Here is a 16,110-nt window from a genome sequence, read left to right as displayed (position 1 = left end):
ATGTAACAACCATAGGTGTTGTAATAACACCTATAGGTGTAAAACTAACACCACCAATTTAACACCAGTGTAAAAGAACTGGTGTGGTCCTCTATGTACACCGGTTAACACCACAGTTTTTGCTGTGCATAATTGAACCTTTTTAATTTTACATCTGCATAATTATGTCTATTTAATACATAAAAAAACCCTGCATAAATCATTATTTCAGATTGGTCAATTCTGAGTAGAATCTAGAAGATGTATAGTCTGCTGGCTCATACCTACACTGTATAAACAGTTGGGTTTTGAAACTGACGCCATGCTATTGGTTTTCATAGAGGACCATGGGTGTTAAACTTACACCCTAGAAATTGAAAATAACACCAGTGTTAAAGAGTGTTGAAGTAGCAACCAAAGGTGTTGTAAGAACATGCATAGATGTTGAACTTAACACCAATATGTAACACTGGTGTAAAATGTTGGGTGCTGTCCTCAATGTCAGCACCCAAGTTTTTGCTGTGTATATAAACTATTCATCATATGCAACGGGTTAAAATATTCATCCATTCCGAGCTGGAGGCTTTTAACTGCTTTTAACCCTTGACTACTGAATTTTCACATTCTAATAGGTTCGGTATAGAGTCCACCATGTTGCCAATGACTTGAAACTCTTTCCTATCTTCGCACAGTTAAAATTCCCCTTGTGGATACCTTCATTTCAGTTTAGAATAGAACTGATTTATTAACTCTCAGATAATTTCATAAATCAAAAATAGTTCAGAACTAAATATTTTGGTCTTGGGGCAGTATAAGATAATTTTTTTTTTATTATGATGGAATCCATCAACACATCATTTGAAAATATCTGGGGGGAAACACCCCTGAACAAAATAATGTAATGTTTTCAAAGAGAATTTTATTTTCATTTTTCTAGTTATCATTGACAGACATAAGTAAAATAATGATAATAATGCCATGGGTCATGTTAATTATTAGTCTTGTGATGTTCTGTATGAACGGAACTGGACACATGATCTGTAAAGCGATCATCAATGTTGGAAACTGAAAAACATTTAAAATATTAATCTACTGTATTCATTATCTCCATATGCAAATTGTGGATACTGGATGATCTACTTGATGTGGATTCATTATATATGTTTTATAGTAGGGTGTTGGAAAAGAGATTTAACAGAGGAATGGGGGAAAATGTGAACACCAACTGAAAGTGAGGGTATACCATGGGAGTGCTTAGCTTGGAGCACTTTTTAGGAGGAGGACGAAGAGGATGAGAGAGAGAGAGATGAAAAGAGAGAAAGAGGGAGACAGAGGAAGAGATAGATGGAAAGAGAAGGAAAGAGGGGGAGAGAGATGGAGGATATGGAAGGGGGGAAATGTTAGTGCACTAACATGAGTCCGCACTCATGTGCTGATTATGCAGAGGAAGGTCCCGGCAAAGATGAACGCACGGTCATTGACACTCGAGGGGGGGAATGCACACGGATTGCGATGCGTTTGCTTCGATTTTTTTTTTTTTAACAAGAAAAATCTTATTTTTGGCTCATGTTTTCTGGAGAAAGGAGAAGTGAAGGACCAGTGACCATGTCTTGCAGGATGGAAGTATGATTTTTTTTGTAATGGATCCTTTGTTTTTGTTTTGATATGATGATGAAGGAATATGTAATAAAGACTAGGTGGGTGCGAAGTAACGCTCAGATGCTCGGATTGGGGACACTCGCGCTTGAGTTTCACTCGCATAAAAAGTGCAGACAAAATCAAAGAAGTTGAAGTTGGAGATTGGTATGATGTTATGAAGAGGGATACATTAATGTGATTAGATAAGGGGGGGAGATAAAGAGGATAGATTGCGAGGATACATGATGCTCACTAGATCTATACACAGGGATGGTTTATGTGATGAAGGCAGCTTTAGAAGGGCAGTAAAAAAGAATGGGAACTGGTGAGTCATTTTCGGAGCTCTTCATGATGTATTTCTTGAAACTAGAAAATAATGTTTAAGTACTTGTAGTTTTCATTAGTTATTTCCTCCGATGATCAAGAGAGGTACTTGAGGCTTCTGTTTTGAGATCAAGTAAAGTTTATTGCAAGTAAGTAGGCCGTTTGCTTTGGGTGGCTTTATCACAGTACACCTGGTGGTTTTCACGATATCTAAGAAAATAACATTTGAGACACCTTGGTCTTTTAAGTTGTGGTCTTTCTTAAACTAAAGGTAGATGCAAGAATATCACTCTGAAAACACAACAACAATGAGACGAAATATGATTAAGAATGGATTTCACATTGATGGAGATGGACGGAGTATAGCAAGACATTGCGAAGCCATTGTTTCTCTTGTCTATTGCCGAAAGCAAAAATCAATTTGACTGTGGAACATAAGCGCTGAAGCCAGGCACAGTCCTGCCTTTGATTAGTCCCCGAGAATCTACTGTCTGTGGTCGCCAAATTTCATTTTGTTTTGATTTTTCCACACCACCATCCTTTCTTCGATCAATCGTTGGACTTTGAACCAATTACACAAGACAATGCCGAGCTGTTGTCTCCACGGTTTCCAATGACAATGTTTCCATTTCATCTGTTTTTCTTTTCCGGCTCTTTTCTTTCCCGATCGAGCCGGTATTCGTTTCGTTTCCGCTCAAACATCCTATCGGCTGGGTGTTTTTCTTCGCTGGAACAGATGCAGAAATTGAGAAGAACATGAGACTCGTTCGACGCAGTGGCGGTGGCTTTAATGCAACTAAATGTCAACGCTGTCTGCTACACGTGTGGAGGTGGTGCTGATATCGTTACAAAGCTGCGACCCACTTCTTTCTCAATTCCCTTCTGGAGTACATATCCCCTGGATCCTTTAGTATTTAGTTTTAAGGGGTTTCACAGGAAAGAGATTTTGTTAAGATATTTCTACTGATGCCATACTAACACCCTTAATGTAAATATAATATCAAAGAATAGTATTTTTAAATAATAAGCTGGGCTTTGATACTCAATTCCTGGAACTAGATTATTTTTACTGTTAACAGTGCACATATCTCTTACCCTTAATAGATTTTACTTTTGATGCAATATTTCACTTCAATCACCCCATTCCAAGTTCCATTAGTAGTGCATATTTTTTTCCGGAAATATTTCCTATTTGAAATCTTACTTCAAAGGTTATAGAAAGAAAATAAAATGGAAAATTAATTTTCTGACATTTAAGGATACTCCACAATGGTTCTAGGAGATTTTAATTAATCCATTCCCTGTATAAACTTTAAAATACCTTCTAGTGAATATGAAGGAATGGAAAAATCAAGTGGTCAGTCAGTCAATACTAGAGGCACTATATTGCTCATTTTCAAAGTAATTTATAAAGACATAATTTTCATGAGGTGGGTTAAGGGTTGAGGATGAGTTTAAACAGCTTTGCATAAATAACATCTTAGGAGATGACAAAACAAACTAGGTTACTCATCCTTGAAATGATCAGGGGAATATCATTTCTTAGCTATATTCCTTGGCCACGCCCATTGTGAAACCTATTTTTGCACCTGATAATTTTGGCACCCTTCCTCATAAGAAAGCATAAAAAGTGGGTTAGGAGCTGTCAGGGAGAGTTAAGTCTTTTTGGTTCAAGATAAGGTTACATATGTCGGGTATGTAACCACACTATGACTGGTCACTAGGCGGAGGCAGAGGGGATCGTAAAGGCAGGAGTTCAGACCGTTTAATTGATTGGCAAATGTCCAGGAAATTCAAGTAGTAGTATGTGCTCGCTACTGTTTTTGAACTTGGCATGTTTTCAGGATAGAGTATTTATAATAAAGACTTAACAGGTTCATGTCCTTTCAGCTCTGCCCCTTTAAATTGCTTTTTAAGATTTTTCTTTTTGTTGGTTGAATAATGTATGATAATGCATCTCTGAAGTCTTAAGGAAGATTGCGGTGGAGGAATACCCTGAAACTTATTTATTTTCATCGAAAGTCAGTCAGAGGGGATGCAATCACTTTCATGTGTGTTATCAAGTGACATTTCTGTGAGACATCCGTTGAAAGATGACACCTTCCTTTCCGATGTGAATTTGAGCCCTGATTAGCATCCTCCATGATAAACGACATGTCCAACTCAAGGAACCCATCGCATGGGGACTGAGAAAAAATATGGCCATGTCCACCCCCTCCATCGCATCTACATTTTCATGAGTCCCCTGCTTCTCCTTCTAATGGCCGAAGCTGTATCCCATGACGCTCTTGGCATAAATCACTCGAGGTTGCTGTGTACCCCCCTCTCCCTCCATCCAGTCACCGATATGAATCCCCCAGTTGTACAAAAGCCGCCCCTGTCCATTTAGGCATTGAGGACCGGGTTCACATGATCACATGAGAGCCGTACATCTTCCAGTGAGTGCGAGGGCACCGGAGCGTACCGTCTCCGCAGGCCAATTTGCCGGGCGCTTGCCTACCCTTTGCCCCTACCCTCGGAGTGGCAACAAGCGGGTAATTTCTTGTTCTTTTGTTGGTCCGCGTGGCTCCCGTTCGTCGCGGCTGAGGAGGCAGAGAGGAGATTGGCCCCAAACCCTCTCGTTTTCCAGCGAGCACCCTCCGCTGTTTCTTTCGCCTCATTGCACAGTAACATACACCCCAGTATTACCCCTCCACCTTCCCTCGCACCCTCACCTCTCTCCCCATACAAAGCAACCGGAAATCGGCCTCTGTAGGTCCCTTCTTTCACACAAAATTTTCATAATTAATGAAGCTTCCAGGGACATTCTCATTGTAAGTGTTTGCCGTTTGGTGCGAATAGAGGTCCTTTTTTTTTCCTAATTCATAATTGTGATTATTTTCATTGATACCATTTCACTGCCAGACTCTTTTTTTCACCTCTCAGACATCTGGAGCACAATTTCTATCACTATTAGAGGGGGGAGGGGAGGGGGACAAATATAATTGCTCACATGGCAGGATGCATTTTACAATTACGGACAGGATATATTCATCATTCTTAGACCAGTGTAAAGAATGGCAGGTCGGAATGGTTATTGAATGAACTTTTTTTTTTTACTTCTGATTAATAGACTCAATCACCTATTGTGTCATTATTGAAGTGCACTTTTTGTGTCATTTCCTGTTTATGGATTTTAAACCCTTTTTACCCACATAAAACTATTGTGCTCTGAATATCAAAATGTCTTGGAAACATGATAGATTGCCATTTTTAAAGACTGTTTTTGCTTCATTTTCAGATCAATAACATTACAATAAGCGGTCACATCCAGCCCGTAACCTATTTCCTTTGTTTTTGACTTGCAGACTTCCTCTCTTCCAAGATTTCAATGAACATGTCGTGACAGAACTCCGAAATAGATTTACCATATAAATGCTTGTTTTGGGTACAAATCCAACATGAAAACATTTCAATATGCAAAGAAAACATATTAATCTGGGTCTTCATCATCCTCTGCATCTTCCTGTTTGTTATTGCATTGATTTATCATTTGTATAGTCAAATGTTGAAGGTCTGGGCTTTGAAAATCAGCCAGGCTCACAGGAAAGGGAGTTAACATTATTTGTCGAAGAAAGGATGACAAATTCAATTCATTAGTATGATAATCATGATGATTATATGATGAGGTATGATTGCAGGAGAGGATGCTGTCCTTTCAATGGTAGAAGGGTGCTATATCAATATTTTAATGCAGGGTTAATGTCCTTATAGAATTTGAAAGTGATAATGTTGCGATATTGAGAAAAGAACCAGGGCCCTGTGACCTGCAACATAGTGATTGAGCATTAGAGCTGATTCTGTGATTGATAGCATTGCTTACTGTGTATGATTGATCACAAAAATCAACCCCAACATCATTCACTAATTTTCATGTAACCGGTATCAGCTCAGCCTTCTTTCGATCTCAATTAAAACAAAATCATCGCCGGCTTCAGACTTCAAACGTATCTCCAGAAAGTGCATTCTATATATTTCCATGCAAAATCTTAACTGTTTCAAGCACTTTCTCATGTTATCTGATGATTGCACTTTTTTTAAAGTGCAAAATACTTTGATTTCATCTTTCTCTGATTCCTTCTCTCGATGCAAGTACATGCTTGGTATTATTATAGTACATTGACTCGACTCCTGCCTTTTTACTTTCTAGAAGCAAGCAGCAATTAAAGAACGTTCACCATGGAAAGGCAATGAAGCGTGGTGCTAAAGCCAGTGATATGCTCAGTTCAACTCTATATCATATAATCATCTGTTCAGAAGCACAAGGCCGTTAATTGTCTGTTAGAGTATATGATTTAATGCCTTTCTTGCTCCGAAAGAGACGATATGATTAATGGCACTTCTTTCATTGATTATAAGCAACACTTTACATTAGTGTTCTATGTGTATGCCTTTGGTGTGTAGTTGACTTGTTGAGGAGGAACACATCATTTCACCATGTTATATCATTATGAGTATTTAAGTCACATGTACTTTTATCGGTAGCCTTGTTTAACCTCTCTGTAAGTTATCACATTTCATTAGCCTAATTATAAAGAAATGCCATTAAATTTAACGACGGTTATGTCTGTTTTGTTGACAATTCTTAGGAAGTATTAAAATGATTATGTAACACAAGTAGATTTTCAACTTGTGGTTGATTAATTGTAAGTTTTGCTCTTTATTTTGGTTAATTTTACTTCGGAAATGCACTTGAATTCACGGGATGTTATAAAGGTGATATAACTGTTTACATATTTTTAATTATTATGCAAAATGCATGATCTTTGAAGCGCATTTTTATTTAACTGGGGTGATAGTAACGTGATATTTGATTTGTGAAGTCAGCCATGGATGTGTTTTGTTTCGAAATGTTTAATCATTATAACATGCAACTTTCAATTGAATGATGTAATGAGAGCTGATTGATGATAAGTAGGGAGTAAAAAATAAAAAATAAATACTTTAGTGAGCTGGTCGTTATACCATAGAGCTATGGTTATACCAGTCCTAGGCCTATGGGAGCCTCCATGTGTGGCAATAATCAAAATTCATATTGCCAAGTGTTTTTGTGGTTCATAATATGAAGATTGTGAACATGCAATTTTCTACCTGATTTTACTCTCAAATATAGTTGCTCTACAGATTTTTATTTATTGTTCATTTATCATTGTTATGCTACATCAAGATTGACATTGCTATTTGTTTGTGCAATACAGGCTATAATTGGTGGGCAAGGAAAGGATGTTGTTTTCTATACTTCGCCAAACAAACTTTAACAAGAAAATGTTTAGTTGCTTTACATTATAAGTTGCAAGAGTTTACCCCAAATACAATTTGGTTGATTATCGGTAGTTTAACCTTTATGGTTTCTCTAGATTAGATTTGTTAGGTTTTTTTTGCTGTTGTTGTATATTTTGCATCAATTGGCTTATAGGAAGTAAATGGCTTCAATGTTTATCGTTTCCCAGATCATTGGCAGTTTTGAATAATTAAGCCATTTTTATTTGATTCTTGCACACTTTCAATTGTTTCAGGTGTGTACTTTAATATTTCACATTAAAATGTTTGAAAACCAAAACTTTAATTTCAACAGGCTCTGCATCGAAATAATATGGTTCCAGTATCTACCAGGTCACCAAATATTTGACAAAATAAGTCGTTAATTCATATGAATTACCTTAAAGATGACTAATTACTATTTTCAAAGGCGTGATTAACTCCTGTCCTGTGCCATCTTTTATGATGTTGTTCAGTAAAGTGCCGGAGGACCTTTCCGTTGGTTCTTGGTCATCCCACACGCAGCTTAGGTAGTATTGTTCATGTGAACTTCAGTATAATCCCTTGAAATCCAGGGCCAAGGTTGTTGCTTGTTGGTGGGCAAATGTATATGTCTTGATCAGTGAGTACTGTTGAAGTCTGACAAGAAGATGCTGCCATCTCAGAGTTGTTCTGGTTTAAATTTATGCACAAGCTTGAGATATTTGAGTCACCATTTGGGTATCCTCACCTAACAACTTGTGTGAATCGCGAGTGTGTGGACATGAGCCTTGGGACATATAGAGTAAGCCATGTTTATTTATTTTTTTTAAAATTTAGTAGTAGTATCAAGTTTGCACCTGCTTGTTTTGTTTTATGATTAAGGAGAATGAGATGGGGTATGCATAGTTATGTTTAATCCTTTGACAAGCCTCATTCTATATGAAACCTTGATACGTTTGGGTTCGAGCCATGGTATGCTCGGATCAGTTATGCCTTCGAAGCCTGAAAGAATGCTGACTTGCTGCTTCCATAAAACCCTTGTTGGTCATGACCCCATGGATGGATGTGAATCTATGGAGTGTGAAATGATAGGTGATTAGAACAACCCTTGGATTTGTCACCTTGATAATGGTGTATTAAATGAGAGGTGTTCCTTTGGGAATGCTTGATGATTGTCTTTGACTGCTGTAGGTCAAGATCAGGGGACGGTGACGATGACAGAAATGCTTTCACAAGAAGGGCTGTTGCCATCATAAAAGGGTTCTGTGACCTTCAACTCATACTACCATCCCTGGTTAATAGATTAACCTTGCATTGGAAGGCAACCTTGGCAGAGGGTGGGCTGGGAGAAAGGAAAAAGAAGTGCTGGAAGTCAGACTCAATTGCTTGCCCATCATTGTGATAGCCCTTTGCTAATGAACCATTTGCGTCATTTCATTTGCAATAATGTGCCCGTTGACTGATGTTTTGTTAGACTGGATGAACCCATTTGGACCCAATCCGGTTAGTTCTCGGGGTTGATAGGCGAATGGGTGGCTGGCAGGATGATCAGGTGTACCGATTCAGTTCTCACCTTGGGTGAATTAACAGAAGGATAGTATGGGTTTCCAGCTTGTCAATAGAAAATATTGAAGGGAAGAGAGAGAAAGGGAAATAGACAGAGAAAGAGAGTACAAAACAGAGCAAGACATGAATATAGTAAGAGACAAACATACATATAGAAAGAGACAGGATGGGGAGGGGTGGAGCCAGAGACAGAAGTAAATATGAAGATATAAAGAGAAACAGAGATAACAGAGATAGACAAAGAAATACTGCAAAATCACATTAAAGAATCTGTTTTGTTGTTGGAGTATCGGTTCGTATTCTATGTAACTGATTATAGAGATGACTGTAACTCTGTAAGTACAGAAAGACACTGTTGGTTGAAAGAAAAATGTTTTTTTTTTAAATAATTGTTATCTTTGCAATCTCATCATCATATCTCTGGTGTGATATGGTACTGAGGTGCTCAATTACTTGTGGCACGCAATCAGACAAAAATAACATCACCACCACAGACTCCTTCGAATATGCAGGTACATGGAAGCGCATGTGTGCATTGTTGTTTTAGTGCCTGTAAATGATATTATATAGAACTGAATTGTACAGCTGCTGGGCCTAACTTTTGTTTTGTTGCATGATTTATGGGCATTTTATGGTAAGCCCCTTCCAGCCAATTACAAGTTTAGCTTCTCTCAATTATACATCTCACCGTGCTGATGATATTAAAAATCCCTCTCTTTTATTTGAATTGTTAAGTTTTGATATTATTTGAATAGCATTTTGTTGCTTCTCAGCATGCCACAAAACCACTTCCAAATTGATTCATTTCTTTTCAGGGTTGTGGCGTTCGAAAGAGTGTACGAAGTGCTCAATTACCTTCTTAACAATTTGCCCATTTAAAAGGCTTTTATGAAGAATATTGTTGATTTGTAGATTTTACTTAAAACTGTGATAGGAACGTGAAATAAAACCCAGCAAAGTATTGCAGATTACCAATTTTAGCTTACAGACCCAGCCAAAAAATAAGCATCAAGCAAATAAAGATATGAACATAGTTTTTTTTGTGTGTGTTATTCCAGATGAACAATAAAAATTGAATTATCTAGATAATCAGAATGAGATGATAACCATTTCGCATCCAGTCACTAAGTTTCATGAGTTGCCACATCATTTTTTTGTGGCTCAATAGCCAAACAAAATTGATTTGTACTCGGCTCTAAATGTTATTTTCTTCAAGTGCTGGTATAAGGAAAGATTTTGTGTAGAGAATTGCATTACAACTTGTCTATGAGTATACGAGTTTGCATCCCGGTAGCTTCAAACCGGTGATATGTCAGGCATGCAAATTTAGTGATTATAATATTTGATGATATATCAACCTCAAAACCCCCCCTCCCCCTGACAGGAGAGATGCTCGTTTGTGTAGAGGATTTAGGGAGGGGTATTTAAGTGAAATAAGAGAGACAAGCTCTATCTTCTTTTGGTATTAGGTATCAGTGCTCTTATTTTCTTTCTTTTCCCACAAGTGCTGTTTACCTGTCTCCCAACTAGACATCGGCTATCGGATATCTCCCCAACTTTAATGAGTGATTCAATCCAATGCATAATGGAAAGTAATTGGAACCCGCCGTCCACCATTACAAAAATGCTCCAGAAGTAAAGGGAAGAATAGAAAAGAAGAGGCTTGCATAATGTCTTCTTATGTGACTCAAGTTTCATCTCAGTCCTAGAGAGGGACCGTATAGGCCTTCAGAGTGCATTCCCACTTTCTCTTTACCTTTGAATAGTAGGTTCATACCAGGAGATATGCCTCCTGTTGTTTGGTTCTCTTGTTTCTCTTTCTGTGGTGTTGGTGCGGTGTAATTCGACACGTTTCTAAACGTATCTTCTGGAGAGTACAAACATGGCTGCAGCCACAATATACCCTCCTTGAATGTTTTCAACAGCGTTTCCCCCAATTTTCTGTTTGGAGTGCCTTTGCGTCTCAAATTTAGCATTTCGTACTAATTAGTTTGTTGTGAAGTCATGTCCAAACTTCCCGATGGTTGGACTTAAGATTGAAAAAGACTTTTTTGGCTGTCGTTGCATATATAGATGTTCAGTTTGGATATATATATAAAACACCCCTACAATACTGTTACTAAATGAAATGTGAAGTTCAGATTTGATTGATGGCATTAAGACATGCATTCTCTATAAGTAGGTGTTTGTACTTTGATTTGAGAAATCATATAGTTGATGACAAACAGAAATTTTTTGTTGTCTTAGAGAAGTATCATACTTTATATGAATATATAAAGCTGGTAATTGTTGAATTCTAGAGTTTATTTTCAAATAATGGTCAACAGGTTTGTGAAAACTCCTCTTTTAGCTCCCAAATAAAAAAAAATATGAGGTTATGGTGGTCTAACCATTAGTCTATATTAAGGAATACATTTTGTTCGTACATGAATTTATAATCTGATAATAAACATTTGAATTACCTTAATTGCAAATACAGACATTTTGATGACATACAAGACTCGGTTTGTAGGTTCATACGTGGCTGTTATTGTTCTTCCAGATTTTAATGTTAGTGTGATTTTATTTTTTGATGACATACAAGACTCAGTTTGTAGGTTCGTACATGGCTGTTATTGATTTTGATGTTAGTGTGATTTTATTTGGTGAAATAACAAACTAAAATTTGCTGTTCAAAGGGATCATTAAAGAAAGTTAATGTCTTTATTTTCCTAGTTGTTAAAACAACCTCATACGTGGAAAAAAAATTACTGTATGGAAATGTTAAAATACAATGTATACCTTCATGAATTGCTTTTTTTAGATATCCATTGAGCTTTTTTCTTCTTCTACTTCAAAGAACCAATATTCTCTGATCGATCGTCCAGAGCAAAACCATGAAATTGCCAAAATATATCGCTCGTTCAGACAGACCAAATCATGATGGAATTAGGATGTTTGGGGAAATCTGTCGGTAAAATGAGAAAGGCATATGAGTGTGTGTACTAAACGGCTAATCAATATTACTTGAAGATTGCGGTGGGATTTCATTGATTTTAGCCGGTCAGTGACACACAATTAAAGAAATACATTTCTCTCTCTCTCATAGAGCGATTCTTTTACCGTCCCGACAAATGTGCAAGTCCAATTTCATCACAGCATTATCCAGGCCTAGTATTAGCAAATAATTTCATTTTTGTCTTTTTTTATTGCATCAGTTCTTCTGTTTTACAGTAGTCTAATATTTAGTCATGAAAAATCTTATATTGATTTCAGAGTTGCAAATGTGATGGATTTATTTCAAAATCAACAGTTTCTTATTTTTCCGATACAAATTTTTTTTTCTTCCAAAGTCTAGTTCTCAATCATCAAGTGATTTATTTGTTGCAAGGAAAATAAACTTTTGAATTTTATTCTTCATTTGCTTCTTGACACCCATTAATGCCAATATTTAGTGGGGATAGGTTGTGATTTTGTGCAATGGGAGGGTTGGTAACTTGGTAGTCTGCAGGCACAGACCCTGATTGAAACATTGATCAACAAGTGGGTATTCATACAAAAGACTAGCACATTTAAAACTTGTTGTTTCATTTATCAGGCCAGAGCAAAGGACCTTCATTACACAAGTCTTAGTAAACCTTTATCTCGAGTGAGGGGTTTTGCACAACAGACTAGTAACTTGGTACAACCATGGATGTAGACTAGTCTGCAGGCACAGACCCCGATCGAATCTTTGATCAATAAGTGTGTCACCACGCAAAGACCAGCACATGCAGAACTTGCTGTTTCAGAGCAAGAGGGCCTTCAGTACGCAAGGCCTGATTAGGCTGCAATTCAGACCCTTTACTCGAGTGAAGGGTTAGCAAAGCAGACTAGATGTAGACTAGGAGTATGTCCATGGTGTGACCTTGTCCTGGCTGAGGACAAGTAGTGGGTGTCCCCTGGCTGTGTTGATTGTGTGGGCCATCCAGACAGGATCTGTGACCCTCAAGGCTGGGGGAAGGGATGTGTCTGGTGGTTGGTCCCAAGAGAAGGATCATCATCAGGGGTGATGGTATATTTATAGGGGTGGTGTGTGGAGAGGTGACCGTCTGACCATGGACCTATCATGAACTGACCTACTTATTAGATTCTTGGGGCTGGATGAAGTAGGAAATTAAAGATGACACTTCGGTCTTACTTTCCCACCACAATTGTTTGTGAAGTCTTTTGTGGCAATTACTAGGCTACTCACACCCAATGGAACCTAAATGCTGTTAATGATGAATAGGTTCATCACTCCTTAATGGATTCAATTAAAAGGATTGTATGTAAACTGATAAATGCCAATGTTACATCAAGCTCTTTGATCAGGGAATTGTTACTAATACCCTTTTCATAAACCTATCCTCCAATTAGCCGCCTAAGAGTAATGCGGATAATTCAATAAAAATTGCGTTCATAAACTCCGAAAATTAGCCGCATTATTTTTACGAGCGCCCGTCCTGAAAAAGGCGGATAATCGCCATGACAACTGGACACGCCCCCTCCGATGCAGTTGTGTTGGAAAAGGGTGACCTTGTGACCGCACCATGGCAATTATCCGCATTATTTGGAAATGCGTTCATAAACTCAAAATCTTATCCCGATGCCGCTATTATGCGGATAATAGCAGCATCAGAGTAATGCGGATAACTCTTGTCCTCCTCCAATTTTACGACCAAATTATGCTGCTATTAGCCGCCTAATTCATAGTAATTGGGTTTATGAAAGGGGTATGAGAGGCCGCTTTGATCATGATCAAGAGCAGGGCGTACTGATAACTGTATATTTACATTAATATATCACTGATAAACCAATATGTCCACATTGACTTGGATCCTCTTTATAGTGAAGCAATTTGCTGCAAGATCTGGTAATGTATTCACATTCCCTGTATAAGCATGTTTAAACTATTAAGAAATACAGTAGAATAAGAGCTATAAGCATGGTAAGTGACTGCTGTTATGTGTTTATTGGTGGTAGATGTTCTATGTTTATATTTTCTTCCAGGGGGGGTGTTGAGTTGGGACACGCTTTTACAGCGTTAACAACATGAAACAATGTTCGACTTGAACAATTCAATTAAATGTTTGATGCAGATGACATGAGTAGCGATTCTAGCACCTTGGAAATTAAAACGGTTCCTTCTACCAGCATGTTGCCACTGCACTGGTATCAAAGCTTCATAGTGCAGTGCACTGTTCCCACACAATGCACTTCCAGCTGGTAGCAGTTCTGTCACTCACGCACCTCATGAATAATTCATGAAGACCCTCATTTACATGCTGATTGACAGTTGGGTCCTACCACTTCCACGTTCGTGGGTGGAAGCCGAGTTGATGGGACTTCCATGTGACTAGATATGGGGTATAATAGGAAGTGTTTTTGTCGAGATTTTCTAATTGTATCATCAGCATCAACACTTCAAGGTCATCAGACAATCAATTTGGATACAGACAGTTTTATCTTGGAAAGAAGTCCCGTGACTTTTTTAAATACCTTGTTTTTTCGTTCCTACCTGGTCTGCTTCCTTCCGCTCCCCTCCGGATGTGAGTGATAATGGAGCAATCCACGCATGACTGGCTGTCACATGCAGCAGTTGTCCTTATACACACACAGGGTGACTGTATACACACTGGGTCCTATTGTAATTGAATACTAAGGATTTCGGTGTTTCAGTGAGTGTGTGAGAGGGCGATGAGGCAATCCATAAGTTTTCCAAGAAACCGTGCAGTCATGACACTGGTATGCTAGGGTCAATAGCACACAGGAAGGAAAATGGGTAGGATAATAGACACTTGAGTCCTTTCCTTTTGAAAGGAGTGAAGACATTGTAGTGAAAGAGGTAAGTCAGGAAAACTGCTTCCCTTTAATTCCATAAAGGTTGATGGGTCATTGATTTCCTGAACTGAGGGTGACATGAATGCATCTGATTAGATCATCACTGATCATGTTAACCCAATGACTTCTGGATTGTCCATTCCCATTTGCCTTAAGAATATATAGATATTGATTTGATTCACACAGCCAAAGGGTTCATCATCCATTCATTCTTCAAGTTCCAAGAGAATATAATCAGACCCAAATAAATGTTTCCATCATGTGTATTATATAAAAAAAGCAATTACTACTAATATGATAGACCATAAGTAATTTAATGGACTGCATAAATTTACAAAGAAAAATCATCCTTGTCACAAAACTGCATGTAAGTGATGTCGAAAAAATTCCAATTTGAATTCAATTTGAATTCATTTTCCAACTGGAAATACCAATTGGAAATCAATTGACATACACAAGTCCTCCAGAATTACACTCTCAAACAAGTTTCCTTTTTTTTTAATTCTGTGAAAAGTGAGGATTTTCATTGGCGGTCAATATAAGTAGGATGACGGTAATGAGGAAATCATTTCCAGTTGACATGCTCTTGTGAAAGTGACAGAAAACCATTTCGTCCATTCTTGTTTGGGAAATTCCAAATGAAGAAAAAACTTCACTTTCATATAGATAAAAAATTGACCTTCATAAAGTTAAAATCTCATTTAGTGACAGCTTTTAACATGATATTCAGAAATTCATAGTATATTCCCTTTCAATTCCCCTATTTCCTTCATTTTTTGTTTGTTGTGGAACTTATTTGGGGGATTCTATTGGCATACAGATTTGGGGAGGGGCTTGCAGGTACTTGCCCCCCCCCCCCATACAAGGTTGATTACTGTGTTCATTCATCTTAGAGTTAGACTACATTATTGAACATAAGCACTGTATTACCTAAAATAAACAAACCAATTAAAATAAATTCTTCTACATATAATATTAGAATTGATCCATATAACCTTATTACATTGTAATACACAAACCAATTAACAAAATGAATTCTTCTACAAAATAGGCCTATATTAAATTGATCCATATAACCTTTGTTCATGTAAGGATTAGGAAATGTATTAATTTCATCTTTATCCTTACCCTAAACTCAATTACTCTCATGTATATCATAAATGATAACAGAGTGGAGTTTGTGTAGGCCTTTGTCTTCTCTCAACTAAATGTCTAAAACAGGAAGGCAATGGTTTTGAATGATTTTTGTTTTATTTCAACAAGGAACTTTAGATTGGGGAAACCCCGTCACTGCTTTGGTGTAGGCTTATAGTGTGACCTTTCCTCTTTTCTTTCACTCTTCGGTGATTGCAAAATCAATAAAGGAAGCTTTAAAATAAAGCAATCCAGGATAAGATTGGTACCATGTGCTGACATCCCTGCAGTATTATGAAATATTTCCAAAAAGTTGCATATTTCTGCTGAGAAGGTACGACGCCTACA

General features: G+C 37.6%; 1 protein-coding gene across 1 annotated transcript in view; it reads left to right on the top strand.

Moving 5' to 3' along the window:
• LOC121413870 (runt-related transcription factor 1-like) overlaps nucleotides 1-16,110 on the top strand; it is a 54,924-nt gene that overhangs the window by 33,947 nt on the left and 4,867 nt on the right. The window lies entirely within an intron of this gene.

The sequence above is a fragment of the Lytechinus variegatus genome, chromosome 4, assembly GCF_018143015.1.
Source record: "Lytechinus variegatus isolate NC3 chromosome 4, Lvar_3.0, whole genome shotgun sequence".
Classification (NCBI taxonomy): Eukaryota; Metazoa; Echinodermata; class Echinoidea; order Temnopleuroida; family Toxopneustidae; genus Lytechinus; species Lytechinus variegatus.
Note: the sequence above shows the minus strand (reverse complement) of the source record. Positions and strands in the feature narration are given on the sequence as shown.